Source organism: Copidosoma floridanum, unplaced genomic scaffold (genome assembly GCF_036245765.1).
Source record: "Copidosoma floridanum isolate Cflo_tuat_1 unplaced genomic scaffold, Cflo_Japanese_pri ptg000006l, whole genome shotgun sequence".
In the NCBI taxonomy this organism is placed as follows: Eukaryota; Metazoa; Arthropoda; class Insecta; order Hymenoptera; family Encyrtidae; genus Copidosoma; species Copidosoma floridanum.
In genome coordinates this window covers 14,215,875-14,235,382 of record NW_028321883.1, presented here as the reverse complement: position 1 = coordinate 14,235,382, position 19,508 = coordinate 14,215,875, and positions in this window count along the sequence as shown.

Here is a 19,508-nt window from a genome sequence, read left to right as displayed (position 1 = left end):
ATTGGCCACATAGGGTATTACCCCATGGCCGAAACAATAAATAAAACTAAAATCTAAATCTCTCTCTCTCTTTCTTTCTCCCTCTCTCAACGTTTCTGAGTCAGGAAGAGAGGAAAGGGCCATGTCACTGAGCAACCCAATTCTTTAAGTCAAAATAAATTTATTCATTCATATTCTGTTGAATATTTTCTTTTAATTGAAACAAATTTAGTCGGTCTAAAAAAATATTTCGTACAACTTAATGAGAAATTTGTAATTAAAAAAAGAAAATTTTAATTTAATAAAATATTATTTTCAATGAACTTACATTTTTTTACTCTTCAGAAAATATTTAACGGAATGAGGGTGAAGAAATTTTCTTCGATTCAAAGAATGGGGTTGCTCAGCTATAGCTTACTTTTATTTTGCTCGGGTCCCTTTACATATTGAAAAAGTGGCAATTTGGGCTATTGTGGGCGAGTTGTGAAATCAGAAGTGTAATGATTGGGGATAACATGGTAAATCGGGATTCCTTAAAAAATTAATAATATTGCTCTGCTAAATTTATTGTGGTGTATACTTTTATGTATAGCTATTGCTTACTGTGGGTTTTGTGCGTTTGGCTTGTACTTACTTTGATACTTAATTTAATTTTATCACTCTTTTAATTTCATTTTAGTCTATGTATTTTACTTTTAACTGTTAATTCAAAGTGTTAATTCATCTATTTTTATATGATTTTTCCCAGCCGAACTTTTGCATTAGTAGTTTTTCTTAAGTGATTTTATTTTTATGTATTAGAGAGAATCATTTCCGATCAGAATGGGCCAGCGCTTATGTTTGTGAGTCATTTTTTCGTTGCAGTGTAACTACGAGTGACTTGCCGGTATCAAATGTCTTTTAACATGCCTATTAGTCTATGCTTTTGGAGTTTTTCAAATAAGTACGAAAAATTTCCAAAGGAAAAAGAATAGAGACATGAAAAAAGATCTCCAACAGTAGAACTATGAAATATATTTAGCTCAGACTAAGCTCTGTGTTTATTAAAAACGAATCGTTTTCTGTACAACAGTAGTAAACACAACAAAACTATTCAATGTCTCCAAGATTTCCGAAAATATAAATTTAAATCCTTAGAAGGTATTGAAAAATGTCTTTTATCTATTTATATAGCACAAGGCTTTTTCTCTGAATACAAAAAAAAAAGTTAATAACAGAGAATACTCTTTAATATAAACTTCCCTTTTTTGCTGTAATATTAACTTGGGTTGTTGACACACATGAGCACTTGTATTTTTGTGAAGCTCCACTACTACGACCTCGATTTCTGATGACTAATTTCTAATCTCGATGCCCATCTTTTTGGGTGACCTGTAATCAGCACTAAGCGGTTGAGCTTCGGAAGACAACGGGACTTCCCCTAACTGTTACATATGAATACTGCAGGTATTTAGGGTGAGGTTTCAATTTTGTCACCCTTTTATTATACTATATACATACAAATAATATATTTAGTTATTAGTTTGGGGTCTGCATGTGTTTGGTTCATTTTTTTCTCGTCAAATGGTGTCAACCAAGTGTTGTCCTGGTGTCTCTTTTGAATTTCGGCTCATCATGCAATCGCATGCAACACTGTGATTGATAGTAGAAAAATACGAGCAAATTATCGATTAGTGCGTAAAAATTTTTTTATTCGACGTAGAAAAATAAAACTTCGATAAGAACATGCCGAATGTTCTATTACTGACAAAAAAAAATTTTCGTATTTATGCACCTTTGACCGTAAGCTAAGGATATCTGATAGGCTGCGAGAAAATAAGGATAGTTAATAATGTTGGAAAAAATTTTGTTCGTTATACTTCTGGACTGAAGCCGTAGTGTACACGAATTCCGTACCTTATACACAACCCAAAAAATAATTAAAGCGTATTGAATATTTAAATCATTAGGGCTGCTGTAAGACGAGACGATACAAATTTTTTGGAATATTGTCTCATTCTTAAAAAATATGAAAATTTCATAATCGCATTGTTCTTGAATTGATCTTTAAATAGATAAAATTTTATTTGTCTTGATTATTGATGGATAAATGTGTGATTTGACCTCAAGATCTTGGTACTGGCAAGAGATTTACGAGTATAAAATTTTATAAATCAATAGTGTTACAATGTATAAAGATAAATTTATAGCAAAAAAAATAATTTTTTAATTTTATATAATAAAAGAAAGAATTAAATTATTTTATGGACTTACTAACTCGCACGTGTTATATTTAGTAGGTCTATAAGTTGGTTGTCCACACTTAATTGTTTGACTGCTTAGTTTGAAAATAAATAATCATGCTATTGCATGCACGTACATAGAATATAAAAACTTTTAATAATTTTTATAAAATTAATATAAGTAGAAATATTTAAGGGTACTTTCTGTAACAGTCCCTTACAATTGATTGGTTTTAGTGCACCTTTCATCTATGTATTGACATTTCCATCAATACGCCTGGTCTGTTCTTCTGCAGACAAGGACTAAAATGTGGGAACTTACACTTGAATGGAGATTTTCTTCAACGCGTCCTTGACCTTTCATGAACCATCTTTACTTTTGTTCCAGCAGAAAATATAGTATTAACGTTAGTATAAGGGTTAGGAAAAAACTAGATTGGTATTTCCTTTTTGTTGCACGTAAATGCTGCGTACATTTAGTATGACCATCACATTTTTCCACCCTCTACTACGCAGTTTTGTCTCAAATATATTAATATATTTGAAATTCATATAAAATTTTTTCAAGGCCTGAATGTTTTGTTGTTGTTTGACGTTTATTTATTGACGTTGAATTAAGCAGTATATTTTTTTATGTTTTAGGGCATCCATTAACTGTACGCTTTTGTGTCCATGTAAAAAATCTTAAATTAGCATTTCGTTAGTCCATGTATATTGTTCTGTTTCACGTTCATCTAGTGACAATCCAGCTGGAACGTGACATGTAGTTAATATTATCTCAAAGAGATAAAAAAAATCGAATTTCCAATAAACAGCATTTTTAGCAGAAAGCTTAAGATGAATAATACAAAGAGAACAATTGTTTTTCAGGTGTATTCTCGTTAGTCAGTACGATCAACAACTGATTGCACCTACTTTGTGTAGTTAGGAGATTGGGTGTAGATAGTGCTTAAAAATTTATCCGTTTACCATAAAATAACCACCCGAATTAAACCCTTTACTCACCCTTACTTAGGAATCAAATTTATATCTTAAAAACGATTTTTTAATGTCACTAAGGATGCTTGCTTATTGTAATTTTTATTTAAACATGTCTGCTATTCATTATGTTACCATAAAAGCTTGATAAAAATTTTATAAACATTTTTTAAACGTGTCAATAATAGTAACAGGTATTTAAAGTGCAAAAATTTTTATTTAATTTGATTACTAAGCTCGAATAGTTTAAGAGCTTCAAATCTCTTGAAACGTATACATCTGTGTTTATTACAACACTTTTTAATAAATCAAATACTTACGTATAAAAAATCCGCATTATACACTGGTCTTTGTTTTTAAATACATTTAAGAATACCTAAGTTTGTGAAAAAAAAGTCAGTAAAGTGAAAGTCAAAATAAGCACATGTTTATAGGTTCCATAGTACTACAATGGCAGAGTGGCAAAAAAAATTGTTTTAATATTCCATACGTACTATAGCTTTGAAAATAAGATATATGATAAATGTTTTGACGTATAATATAACGAAGTTTTTAATTTACCATTAATGGTATAACGTATATTTTACATCCCCCAGGGTGACTTACCGTTGGAGAGAAAATATCGAAATTATTCTCTCTCGTACGTCTCTGCTCGACGACGCTCTCCCTACTCGCCCCTTTACTGGACCTGTCTCAAAAGGGGATTCGCGTCTGGGGCAGATGAATAGCAAAGGGCGATGTTGACTTTATTGTATAGATTTATTAAAATAAACACAACCACTATCTACAATCACTTTACGTACACTCCTCTCGGTCCCGATGCCACGGCACGACAGGTGGGGAACAAGGTAATGTAAGGCCCAGCGAGCCTAATATCTTCCCTACGTAACAAGAGTATGAATTTTTTTTAATGTAACAACAATTGACAATAAAATAAAATTTCAGTTCGCTTTAATAAATAATTATTATGAAGAAAATAATTTAAACAGCATGTCCTTGTAACATTAAAAGTTTTAACTGAATAATTTTATAGTAACGAGGACAGGTATGATAATTAAAATTTTTGATTTAATTTTTGGCGTCGAAGGTTGTAAATTCACTTGGTTTAGTAATGAAGAAAAGATATACTAATAATTATATTAACACAATCTATTCATAATCCAACTTAAAGAAAAATAAAAAAAAAACCAATTTTATAATTTAGTTTTCAGCGCTCTCAGTCTGGCAAAATTATAGCATTTTTACAGTGAAAAAACTCTAAATAACATATTTATCTTCTAGCATTGTTTCATTGGTACTCAACACCCACTATTTCTTTTTTTATTTTCAATTTTTTCGCCGGTAAAAATACCAGCTTTATCATTCCATCGACACACTGCACAACTCTAACATAGGATCAGCGATAGAAATAAGAAACGTGTTCACACACTCTCACTTATATCAAAACAGCTTTATCAACGGTATAATTTTCCTTTGTTTATGAATAGAAGATGCATAAAGTCATTTAATTCATGGGTCATGAGTTACAGAACCACTGTCAAACCATGTTTTCAGTTATTTATATTTGAATACTTTTAAATTTCAATACGTAAAAACGAGGATAAAAATCATCACATAATTTTGAAACTATCTTTAATATATTATTATTTAACCTGGTAATAATACATTTAAATCCTTAATAAACGTACGGTCAATAAGAAGATAAAAATATTTTTCCGCCTTTAGCCTAAAAATAGCACCTTTCGCCGCTTGATTTTGGTTTCTCAGGCGAAAAAATAGTACACGAAACTCGTTCGAAAAGGCTTCTTTACGAATTTCGTTACAGCTCTCACCTTCGGCTCGTGCCGTAAACCTCTCGGTTGGTAAGTCGAAGTTTTAGTAAACACGTACGTTATATACTATTTCTTTACTAGAAAAGTACTGTTCATAATATTATTATTTTCATTGTAAATAGAGTTGTTATTATAATTATCATTAATATTTTTATTATTTTTTACTCATCATTTTTTGTATAGCTCGTAACTTTACCATTATACATTTTGTATAATTTGTATATAAACAGCCTTCAATCATTTTTGTGCCTTTGTTCGATGCACTTGAGGAAACATGTAACACATGTCTGTATATTGATTATTTATTATTGGTTTTATATAATGATACATATTGGCATATATTTGAGTGTTGATGACTGCTTATCCAAACATTAACATGGACCAGTAAGCTCTGATTAAATAAGTGTTGAAGTTGTTAAAAATAAATTAATATTTACAAATATAACATTAGATAACTTATAAATATAATTAAAAAGATATCAGTTGATTGAGATGGTTGATTCTTAGCTATGGTGTATCCTCATAACATTATGATAATTATCCATCACAACAGAAGAGTAAGTAGTCAAACTACATTGTGTCATAGTTAAGAAACCTGAGATAAATAAAGTACTCATATTTATTTATAAAGATAATAAAATGAAGGAGATATAATTAAATCAGTAATCCATTATTTTTTCACTTACGTTATTTTCATCGATAATTTAATGGGTGACGCACTGTCTGTACATAATTTTTGGTTAAATCACATTCAGTTAATTTTTTCTTATTAGTGGTCTGGTTATTATAAATTTTTAAAAGAAGCTCGACAAAAACACAAATAACATTACAGAGCAATATTCCAATTAAAAACGAAAGGATAATGACATTCAAAATTGAACTAATGACATTGGTCTTACAGAGCTTATTAATTTATTTACCGGAAGTCACAGCTTTCTTTTAGCCCAAAGTCAGGCCATACGATACAAAAACTGAGCCAAGTTTATTAAAGTAATAATTTTTCAAATTGTATAGCTAAAATATGAATTTACCAAACAAAGTCGAATGATATTGAAAAGTGTATTGCAGAAGCAGATACATACATCTTTTGCACCGATATAGAAGTCCTTAATAACAGTTTGGATAATGTATCCACATTTTTGGCTTGGATCAATATAGCTGTTATTTAAACTCTTTTTAAGAGTATCTACTAAAAAGCCTCCTTAATGTTTATCAATATCTTTTATAGATACTCACACAAACTCGAAAATAAAAATGAGTCCTTTAAAGTATTTAAAAAATAATGTTTAGGAACTTTCGTGACAATAAATTTCTGAATTCTAAATTTAGCAACATACAGTTAATATACATAGGATCATAGGTAAAAAATGTACATGAACCTTTCGAAAAAATATAATAATAGTCGTTTTTACCTGGTGGCACCAGGCTAAGTATAACACCCAAGGGACCTATGAAGCAAGAAAATTAAAAAAAAAAAGATATGTTATTTAAAGTTCAGAGAATAAAGGGCAAAAAAGGAGGTTCCCGTCGATCTTGTGGCTCCCTCGTTATCTCGTCTTCGTCCTCTTCACCAAGAGAAGGCGCACTTTCAATTTCATCCTCGATTACAGATACATTTCGTTTTCTTAGCTCCATTCCTTGAGAGGGCTCCCCTTGACGATGAGGAAGGGGTCGAATTCTTCTCTTATCTTTTATTACAATTTTTCTCGATATTTTTGGTTTTAATATTTGGTATAACTTTTCGAAAAAAAGTATGATTAAACCCAAGACGCATCCGACAAATATGATTACGAAGAGTGGTATAACCTCTCTCATACCAAAAGATGTAAATGTATTTTTTTTTTCAATATTTTCCTTAAAATGACGTAAATCGTTTAACCTAGCTAGTGCGCCATGTTCAATACTTTTTCTTATGCTGAAAGAAAATTTTATTTTAATTTCTTGTCAACGATAATTTTTATTTAAAGACACTTACAAATAATTGAAAAATCCATAGACAGGATGGCCCTTTCTGACCGCAATACCTATTTGTTTCAATCTATCTTGCGGAAATGCTATTTGTTTGCATGGTGATTCAATTATTGTGGGATGCTTATACGTAGTCTCTCCGTAGTAAGCAACTCTCTCATTGCATACCTAAGTTGAAAAATCTTTGAATGAGTCACCGTCAAAAAATTTTAATCAGTAAAATTTTTTAAGAAAAAACACTGTTATGGTAGAGACCTTAGTGATCAGAGCATTATATGTAACAACTCATACATGATTATAATAATAGGGACCAATACAATTAAATATTAGTATCCTAATAGTCTCTTTAGAATATATTTGTTTTGTAGTATTATTTGCTTTCTAGAGAAATAGAAAAAATTTTTGATAATTTGTTGTTAGGAAATGTAATGACATTTAATAATATTGATTCGTAAGTTTACCGTAAGAAATTTTTAATTTTTTGCAGTAAAAGTCTCAAGAGCCGTTCCCGTCGTTACTACGTTAAACGCTACAAATTAAGCATCTCTCTTTTGAAGTGGTTCAAAAGGTTGAAGAAGATGTAGTTTTTGATAAATTTTCATTTAAAAATTTGGTCAAATACATTAAAAAAATCAGTATTTGATACTGTAAACAATAAATAAAACAGTTCCAGAAATCACCTGAATAGCCTGAACTTGTCTCGAAATAATAAGTATTGCACAATGATGCCTAAGGTTTTTGTTGACTTATCTAACGGTAATGTTTTTATACGAGCCATGACAGCTATAAACTGTACTTTTCTTAGAACTTTGCAAAGTTTTATAATAAATATCTATAGAATTTCTCTCTAAAGCAAAACGCGTGTCCTGCAACGCGTAAAATAATAAAAAATTTTGATAACACACTCTTGTTGAGGTGTCGTGGTTGGAAACACAGATTTCTTGCATTAACCGCAATAGAAATTCGATTCTTTCGAAACTATTGTGAAAAACCTCGTATAATTAAGTATATTTTACCAAATAGATGTGCACTTGCTATAACTTTCACTGATTGTTACCTGTTCATCAACTTCCTCCTGAGTTGTTGGTAACTCGTCATCAGTTTTTAAATGTAAGCTTATGTTTTGAAGCATGTCCTTGCTCAAACCCTAAAAAAATATAATTACTTTATTTTATTTTTTATTCCTCGATTTTTAAAGAGGCCATTAAAAAAAGTTTGAAATTACCGGGAACAGGTTTGTCAGATTTTTATCTTTATCAACAATCAGTTTGTACGTTCCATCCTTGATAAAGCCATGAATATTTTCGAAAGGTATTGTTGGTGAAAAGACTGTAGAAAAGCTGGTGAAACAGCCCGAGTATGCCGAGACAAAAATATAGGATGATAATAACAGTGATATTTGTGCCAATTTAAACGATGTGCAGCTTAGATGTAACTCTGTAAATTTTGTTTAAAAAAAAGATATTATCAACACGTCATTCAGTGCAATTTTTTTGAAATATATCATAAGATAGTATTTCATCATGACTTAAGAGTACAACCTATAGAGCATGGTACTTAAATGAAATACTTCAGAAAGAATTTATAAATCTCTTGTTACAGAGCAGTGTTCCACAGTTTTGATACTTAATTTTTATTACAAATGTGTAAAAATCAAAAGGTATAAATGGGTCATGGAAACAACGGTAAGAACGAAGTTCTTTAAACGTAAAATGAGTGCCACAGAACAATTTAACATGAGGTGTGTGTCGAAAAACATGATAAATTAAGAAACACAATTTCTCAGGTAACAAGAAGGTCGCTAGACCCCTAGGAAGAAGGTACATCTATAGAAATAAGTACTGCATTCATGTAGTTCAGTAAAAAAAAAACTTTCAAAACAAATTTAAAAAAATAAAATAAAAGATATTAGTTCAGCTATCGTAAATAATGAACTAAATTTTTTTATGTCTTTGTTTTTAAAGTTTTTATTTTACTGAACTACATCATTGCAGTACTTATTCTTATAGAGCTTTGTTCTTCCTACGGTTCGGTGACCCCCATGTTACCTGAGAAATTGTGTGTCTTTATACTCATTTCATGTTTAAAAAACTTTGTTTTTACCGTGAGTCTCATTACCCAGTTACATCTCCTGGTTTGTTTCTTTTCATTTTTTTTTCATTTTTTAAATTTTCTTTTATATTATTTCTTTTTTAATTTTTTTTTTTAAGTTTCATTTTTTCTCTGTTCACTTAATTCTTTTTTTTCATCTTATCGTATGTTTTTTGTTTAGTTTGGTTTCTGAGTACTTATAAATGTTAGTTATTACTTGTGCATCGTTTTTTGATTTTTACTACATATTGTGTAGTCTTTATACCTTATCATTCTATCGCATATTTATGAAACAAAAGATAATCTCATAAACCAATTACCTGGATGTTCCTGATGAACCAAAATTCGCCAGACGTGCATGTAACTGTCGACCAGCGATACTCTGTGGTTATTTGCACGATTATGTAAAATTGCAATGACAGTAAAAAATGTGGGTGTAACAGTGGCCAGAAAAATCAAGTAGGCCCAAATTGAACTGTTGAAAACCTGTTATGAAAAATAATATTATTAGGTTATTAATAAAACAAAATAACAGATGATTACGATAATTGAATAATCTTTTTACATCAAAATAGGCATGCCATGGAATATCTGCATAGGGATATTTAAATACCAATACATGTCGGTACTCAATAGTTGTAACTGTCATATCAAAATTTTTAAGAGCTTTCTTAGATAATTGTAAGCTATGAACAACATCGCAGGTCTTCCATGACCCATTATGTTCTTTTAAAGTTATATTCATGTATGATGCTGCCTCTATAACGAGTTCAGCATGTCCCGACTCACTCTTTTCCTCTTGTCCAGGCTATAAACAATATTGTACAATAAGCTTTTTGTTTGGATGCAAAAATTTTTAGGATGGATAATAATTAATTATTACTAAGATACACTTTTTACCTCAAAATTGACTGTTACTGTCACACCTGTTAAATTTTTTCGTCTCTGATACAAATTTTGATCGGTATTGGCTACCAAACCAGTTTCTTCTTTCCACTCGAGGAGTTCCGGTGTATGCAATTTAGTTGTTGGTTCTGTAGCATACCATTCCCTAATCATTTGATCTCCACCGCACTTGACCAGCACCTGACTGGCATAGTTTAGTTCCAAAAGATTCTCCTTTGGACGGTGACAAATATTCTGCATTTCCTGAGAAGCTACACATGAAAAGACAAGTCATTCTCTTTCGCAAAGTCTACAAACTTTTCCAAGTCATCGTTGGAATACAAAAGAACAGAAAACAATGTTTGCAGATCGGCTTTTATTGTTGGGATTTTTACTCGCAAATCTGAAACTTCTACGGCAACCGAAGAATGTAACGTACGATAGAGTTCCCTCACCATTCCCATGACAAAGTGCTCATCTGATAAAGTGTAAGAAAGATTTTTAATTTAAAAAAAAAAAAAAAAATTTACACGTTTATGCTATTAATTACTTACGTTCGAAGCCATTGTAAATTATTCCTGTACTCCTGATGTTATAGAATTTTTCCAATTTAGTTATTAGTTTAACGTGATTCCTTTCATTGCTTGTGGAATATTTTCCCAAAACAAATGGAAAAAAAAATAAAACTGCAATTAAACAAATTGTCTTCATTTTTCCTGACTGAAAAAACAATTAGAAGCTATGAAGATTTGATGGCACAATTACAAAAAAGATTATAATAAATTTTTTACTAAAGTCAGTGAAAACCGAAAAAGATCTTACTGATGAATCTATTGAAATTGTTCTCCAGTAAAATCTGCCTTTTTTTATGATTATAAATTTATTCACAAAAAATTTGGATGTTGTTCACGGTCTGAAACAAAAAAAAAAAAGACATAAATAAAACGAAATAATAGTTTTCGTACATAATAGTGCATGCCACCACGGCAAGGAGAGACTTTTTGTGATGGTTCTGATTGGATGAGAACCACGTACGAACTATATAATTCTCCTACTAAGGGCACAGTAAAAGTCCAAAGATAAAAAATGGAAAAATATTTATACATTTGGGAAGAAATCAACTGAATGCTATAATGTAAGGTTCATGAAACGTATTTTCCATTTAACTACTTTTCTTTCCTGCTGCCAAAAGTTTGTATTTTCTGTGCCTATGCATCATAACTTAACTATTAAGCCTGTAGAATTAAATGACTTAAATATAAATTTGTAACTAATTTGTTTTAGTTAGCTACAAGTATAAAAAAAATTATAAACTTATGAACTAAAAATATATTTCTGCTATTCTTTCTCAATTAAATAAATAAAACCTTCTGTACGACACATAAACGAATCTACATAAATCTTTTTTATTTGAGTTGCTGGTATTTTTCTGTAAATGAAAAAAAAAATGTTGCTCTGACACGTATGGGAGCCGAGGTAATTTTAAAAAATTTTAATGCGTCAAATGTTAATTTATAATTATTTGTAATATTTATTTCTAAACATTTGTGAACCTCAGTAAAACTGGTTATTGATGAGATCTTGAATTTTTTAAATCCTACTTAAAATGAGCACTTTTTAGATCAAAATATAAGTATTAATGAGTTTCAATTTTCAAGGGTCTTTCATTTCTTTGGATCAAGAGACACTTAACTTTTTGATCAAGCAAGTTTCAAATTAAGTTCGTAAGAAGAATCGTAATACTCCCGTTATTTTCCGGCTTATTTCGATGCTTTTCATTTCGTTTGCGGTACCTGGCAAAATTTATAACAATGGACACTCTTGCAACATCCGAATAATAAACAAATAAGTATTATACAAACATTCTTTTTTTAATTTTTTGTCTATTTGTACATTTCCAACCAGTAATGTGCTGGTTTATACCGTACGTGACAGTATACATTCATACCAATAAAATAATGATAACAATGCTGTAATGTCGTCAAAAAAATTATAAAAAAAGATGTTTTTATAGTTTGTAGATAATATATTTCGTTGGAAAAAAGAAATTTTTGTAACAATTTTAAAATAACACCACGATTTTATTATTAAAGTTTAAAATGGATATCCGTTGATTTTGAATTCACGTCTTCAAGTGAGGCAAATTATTTAATAAAATGAACATCTTTTGTCAAAATTAAAAATTAAATATACTCGTATCTGATAATACTTTTGTATTTTATATTTAAACGTTGACTTGATAATTTCAGTCCTCATACTACAGAAACATTTTCTGATTCTGATATCAAAATTCGTGACTTATGACAACGTATAAATAATAACTACCACCATGAATTTAGCCTTAACAAATTAGCTTTACTTTAATTAAGCTCCATTACAACATTAAACATTTTTTTTCTAAAATCATCACTGACTCATGTTATCCTAAGTATTAAAACTATACATGTAAAAGCTCGTCTTGATTACATTCTTTGATTTTGGTGTCAATAATCTACATGATTAATAATATTGACGAGTAAATAAAAGTGATATCTGATTAAGAGGTTGAAAAAGTGCTTTTAAACTTTTGGTTTCAAGAAATAAGCAATTTTAATTTTAATTTAAAACTAGTAATATTTTTTACGTCCACTAAAAGAGAGTTATAATAAAGATATAAAAAATCTTTGTATACGATTCTTTTTTTCACTACAATAAGATTTTGACAGTTAACTATCTAAATGAAACGCATTATCAGTTTAACAGTATAACACCTCTTTAAAAGACAATAATTTAGGTAGAAACTTGTCATAACTGTTTGACCATCTAATTTTATAGTAATGAGCAGAAGCAAAATACATTAAAATTTTAAATTCACTTTCTATGTTAGAAATCCTAAATCTACTAGGTATAGTAATGAAGCAAAGATACAAGCACGGCGCTACTGAAATTTTGTATTCACTCAATAGTAAGCAAGATCTTAGTATAGTAGTGAACTTCAAGGAAGTGAGCAGCAGAACCGGCGCAATGTGTAGCAAAATCTACAAGGCGTACATCTATACATGTACTTTGCAACAAACAACGAGTGGAAACCTGTGTTAATCTTGTGGGTATAGTGACAGCCAATCAGCTACTGTCCCGCGTTTTGCTGCTTGCTCCCTTGAAACTCACTAGATCTTGGGATTTAGTTTACTACTACCACCGATCGTTAAGAAATGATATTTTTTCGATAAAAAGAGATTAAAACAAATAATACAAAACTTTTTGATCCTGAAAAATGTTTCGTTGAAACCAAATGTCAGCCTCTTTTGATCCAGTATAATGGCTAATTCTACTTATTACTTATTTCTTACGTTTTTAAGGCCACTCAATACGAATCTAGTATTATTTTTCCCTAAATATAGGGTGTCTACGTTTAAAATCGATTTTTAATTAAAAATCACGATAGCTGATTTTCGTGCTCATAATGGATAGTGCTCTTTCACATCTCGCTGTTACCTTAGCAATTTTTAATACTTTTTTCTGGAACTTTTTTACTCATTCCTCAAAGAATTGACTTAATGAAAAATTATTTTAAGAGTCTCCACAAAATTTATTAAGCAGGCACCAAGTTGAATTAAAAAGGCATGAATTAAAGTAGACTTACCAGAACTCCTTTAAATACGCAGAAAAATGAGATTTCTTAATATTACTGCAACATCGTACTTTCATACTGGTAACTTATACAAAGCAGCTATTTTTTAATACATTGTATAAAACGACACACAAGAAAATATAACTGACAGCCGGCCAAAACAGTGCAAGTGGTGAGATGCAAAAAATCACGAACTTTTAGATATTTTAAAACAATTGTCATTTTTATTTGCTGTAAGGTAAAGTACCTAATAGTTGGACAGAAATAAAAAAAAACAATAGTAGTTTGACAGCCTAATATTATTGAAATTTTTGAATAGAAAACGTTTTCGAATAGGAAATAGGAGAGACAAATTTATTTATAATCTATGAGTCCATAATAATGCCTAATGAAAAAAATGATCTTTAAAATTTTTTTTTGTTTTTAAGTAAAAAAATATGTTTTAAATGCAAAGCATGTAAACTTGCTGTCCAGTAATAGATCCCTTAAATAAAATAGGAGTGTTCCTAAACTCAGTACTTGGACACGGAACAAATCGCTAAAAATTATTAATTATAGTTGCGCATAGAACGTTTAAGTTATTTTCCAACTACAGTTACGTTGTAAAATGGATATTATTATTTTTCATTGATGTTTATCAGAGTTAAACACATCGAAAAGTATAAATAACTCTGTCCAAGAATAGCTTCCATTCGATAACATAAGATTTTTCCTATACCTGGTACTTGAACAGTAAAAAACATTCAAAATTATTGATTATTACTAAATATAATATGTTAATGTTACTGTTAAAAACTAAAATGAAATTGAATGATGACCAAAAACTATACCATATAGTAAAAAAGATTATAATTATTGAGTAGTTGAGAAATGTGAGAAAGCATTTTGAAATTAGGTCCACCCTAATCTCCTGTCTGTTTAATTAACATGGGGTATCTAACTACTGATCCCAAGTCTCATGTTGGTCCCAGTAGGTACCTGGACACTGGTGACCAGTTACTGGGTCTTAATGATTTGTCTTTGATTTTCATTTTTCTTTGTTTATGAAGCTGATTTTTTTTTTTTTTCAATAAATAGAAAAAAAATTTTTAATGATTAATGCAGTGTTTTTTTGAACATCATTTTTTGTTAATTTTTTATAAATCAGCCAAGAAAATTTCAATTGTCAAAAGTGTCCAACTACTGGATACTTTACCTAAGTTACACAAATATTGTAATGTATAATATGATATTAAATTTTCGTAACAATTAAATAATTTTATCTAAATTTCCTTAAAATGACAATATATCTTAAGCTTGTTCTGGCATTTTTTTTGTACTCAATATGTAAGGCTTACACTTTTTTAAAAACTTACTTATCTATTGTATTTTAGAAAAAAATTATCAGTTGTACAAACTTTTTATCTTTGTCGCTTAACTTCTGCGAAAATCCGTTACAACTCGAGAAATCTAGCGACTTTACTTTGAAAATTCGGTACCTAATAAATAAATCTTGTGAAGACTGCCCACATAATCTTTGATCAAATTGATACCCTCAACAATAAGTAAAATAAGTTCAAAAAAGTAATATTAAAAATTGTTGGAGTAACTTCAAATTAAATGTAAAAAAGCACGAAAATTTGTAATCAAGATTTTTTTACCAAAATATAATTTCAAACATGGACGCTCCATTGTTTCAGAACAAATACAATACAACCGGATTCCTATTCAGCTATCCCAATATTAAAAGACACAACTAAATTAAGCCATTAATATTGCATGGTCACGCCCACCTATTTCTAAGTGACTTTTTGGAAATGTCCCGTCCACTAAAATCCAAAATTATTTTTTTTGTTTTGAGTTATTTTTAACTGAAAATACAAGCTTCAACATACAGCAAAGATACTGCACTCAACTACAAGATATAATTAGTAGAAGAGATAGCGTATACATTTCAAAACTTTAATTATTTTTGACTTCATTTTGAAAACAAATAAATATATATTGGCACTTACTTAATAGCCCGTAACTCTTGGTAAGATAAAAACAGATGAAAGTTTTTTTAACTTAACCGTACTCCACTGGATAAATTGGTTGTAGATAAAAGATGTGATTTAAACTGTCTCAAATCGAAAAATATGCACTTCACCAACAATTACTGGTAAAACAAACACTGAGTCCCTTTGTAAGTCAGACGATGTATTGTCTTACTCGATTAAACTGATCAATTGGGGCTAACAAGTTGTTCAGCTAAAGTACCGTAGTCGACCAAACCAACGTTATGTTGTGCTACCCTTTCAAGCCCCACGATTCTATTTCCTATACCAAAATTTCGTTGTCATGGAGGGGGAGAAAATTGAATTCTATGAGGACGCACCCATAAACAACTAAATCCTGTCTATTCTTTTCATCTATTTTTTTTTTATGAATCTAAAATGGAAGACAATATTAAGTCTTATATGAAATACTGTTCAAATGAAACTAAAGATAATATATGATTCAAAAATAATGTATTATGCTAACTTCGTCTCATCAATGTAGCTCACAGGAAAATTACTCTGCACAAATTGCATTTTGTCTACTTATTGTATAGACTCATTTAAATTTTAACTATTACCTTGTTATCTTTTATAACGATGAGTGTCTAAAAAATAAAGTTATATTTTTAATAAATAAGAACAACATAGACCATATTCATGGCCTCAAATTGGAACATTGTAACAGTGACTGATAAAACTCACTTTTAGAATTTTTTTTTTTTTTCAGAGAATTTCTGAAAAAAGGTTATAATATTCTTACAGAAAATGCTTTCTTTCGTAATGAAATTTCTGACTAAGTACCGTTAGTAAAGAACACAAATATGTATCTCTCTCTCTCTCATTTCCCGGCTTTTCACATAAGGTGTAAGGGATTGATGGGTCCTGACGACTGCAGCGGGTGGGAGAATTAAAAAGGGAAGGAGGGGTCTTGCGACTACTTTGGATGGGCACGCCGGGTCAGTTTCGAACTATCTGTCTATACAGAGCGGTCTACAGTTGTCAACTGCGATCTCGAGTATCTGGCATAGTTAGGTCTCATATTCGTCCTACTAGTTTCTACATCTTTCCTCATCATCATCACGCACACGGGTATCTGGGAGTCACCTTTTTGGGGTTAATTTCTCTCACGCTTTCCTTTTTTTATCATCATCGTCATCTGCATCATCTTTGAGAAGCTCGGCGTGCTGCGACTAAAGCACGGCGAAAGTCCGCTTCACGGACCGTGCGACGTTTGTCGATTCGTGAGTTTTTCGAGACACGTGCAGACGCTCACGTATACGTTTTTTACACACAATACTTATAAGTACACACTCCTCATTGAAGGAAGTTTATCTTAAAATTTATTGTTTAACCTCACTCGTTTGTATTTTTATTAATTATTTTTCTCTTCGGAGATTTTCCCTTAAGCCACGAAATATGTCTTCGTTCGTGGCTCATAATCAGTAAATTTTTAATTTATTTCACCCAGTTCATTCCCATCCTCCGTTTCAAAAAATTCGGAAAAAATTTCTTTTTTTAGGTAGAATTTGACTTCTCATTAATCAATTAAGTAGTTTTTTTGAGCTGCAATCCCTTCTTAATTTTTAAGTAACAAATCAGTTGACATCGTCAAAATATACGCAGCCAACATGGCAGCAACACTCTTGCTACAATTCACTCTATGTTTAAGCCTATACCAGCATGCCATTATTAAAATAAGTATTTTTTACATATATAAAGTAATTTCTACGTATATATATATAGATTTTTACAAGAAATGCTGGCATAGACACAACTGCTTTGATGTTAATGCCTCTAAGAAATAAAGTAATGTGCATTACCCTAGGTTAAACTCAATTGTAGATAATTTTCGAGAAACACATCTATGTACGGATATGATGAACATGTACATTTATCTTATACAAATGGTTTAAAGTCAAACACTGATTTCAAAAGGATCACTAGCCACCTAAATTTTTCATTTAATAATTAATACTTACGTTTCACTTTGACAAAATATTTTTTATTCAGCTTACCAAAAAAATGTCAAATATTACATAAAATCGAATAAAAACTTTAAAATTTTACGTTATACAGCAAAAAATGAAAAGACAAAAATCTTGGCAAACAACCCTTTTTTCTTTACACGCATAATAAAGGTAGAAAAGAAAATACGAAATTGAAATCTTCATATTTATATTCTCTCTGACATCTTCTGCACACAAGGAACTAAATATTGGTACCCACATTTGTATGAACCTTTTTTTCACATGTTATTGCTCTCTGATATTTGATCTGTACCAACCTTGTTATATAAAATATATAAAAATGTTAATATTGGGTTAGGGAAAAAACTGAATTTGCTTTCCTCATGCTCAATAAATTTTACGTACAATCTGCATGATGTGTATCAGGTAATGCTTTGATGAGCACGTAACATACGGAAAACAACTTAATACAATCTAATTTATTTTTTGATAATTTTTGCCTCAAAGCTTAAAAAAGGAAACACTAATATTCATGTACGAAGAGGACAAAGCTCGGGATGGCATAAAAAGTATTTATGTTATTAGGTGGCATTAATGGAATGAACATTGTCTTGATATTCATTTATTTATTTCATAATACTGATATTTTGTTACGAAAGAAATATCCTCCAAAATTTAAGATGATGAACTACTGTCAGTTCTTAAAAATATTGTTTTTTTATTTATAGTTATATGGAATTCCGCTTCTCCAAGTTTGATAAACTGTTTCGATGTGCCGATGAATTTATGTAGCCTGTTATAGTATATCCACGGCTACACATCAACTAAATTTAAATATTTTAACCAGAACCAGCTTATTTTTTCACTGAACATTAGTTTGCACCGACAATATTTTAAACAAAATTAAAAAATAAATAAATTATGAAATCGACTTTTTAGTGGCTTATGATAAATTTTATAAGAAAAAAATGGATTGGAAATGTCCAGGAAGAGATTGAATGTAAAAAAAAAACACCAACCGTTTTGACTTCATCTACATAATTTTTTTAATGGTAATTTAAAAATGTAAAAAGTTAACTGCTGTGTGCAACTTTATATTAAAAATGAGCAGTTAAAACAAAAAACAGAATAATGAAATATTTTGTCAAAAACAAATTAAATAAGTTAGGCAAAAAAATGCTAAGTTCTGTTAGTACACAGCAAAGCAGAAAAGGAGTCAAAAAAGTTTGTAAATTCTCGCAAGACAATCGTTATTCTCCCCCAAACTTCGAACATTGTTTTTGATAAGTCTTAAATTTTCAGCTTACGTATATTGACATTCTTAATATTATTTCATAAGGTAAGAAACCTAAACAGTGCCCGAAAAAGTTAAATCATAGTATAGATTATTTTTGAAAATACTACTACAAATTTTATAGGTATTAATGTACGGCATCCATAATTTAGGAAAAACACAGATCATATGTAATAAAAGTAGGGAAACGAGCTTATAACAAAAACAATCATGAAGTCCTTTCAGATTTTCTTTTCAGATTATATTCCTAGATTGTAAGTATTTTACAAAAATTCTTTTAATATAGTACACAATATTCAATCCAACAGTACAAGCTAAGCTCCATGAGTGAAAGCTGCAAGGGAGTTTTATTATACATCTCGATAAAGATTTTCCTGGCCCTTTTCTAAACTAACACACCAAAAAATTGGCTACTGAAAATTGAGGTACATAAAGTAAGATTAACAAATTTATAAATACAAAACATAAGCAAAGACGCGAATCAGATGACGATCACATGACAAAATTTATTATTTATTATTATTTCTCTACAAAAAGTTAATCCATGCTCATTAGAAAAAACACCAACTATCTATTTGGATTTGAAACCAGAAGCATACGATAACTTATAAATTAATAACCTGATTTTTATCAGCTGAAAGTGATTTATATTTTAATCGGTGTT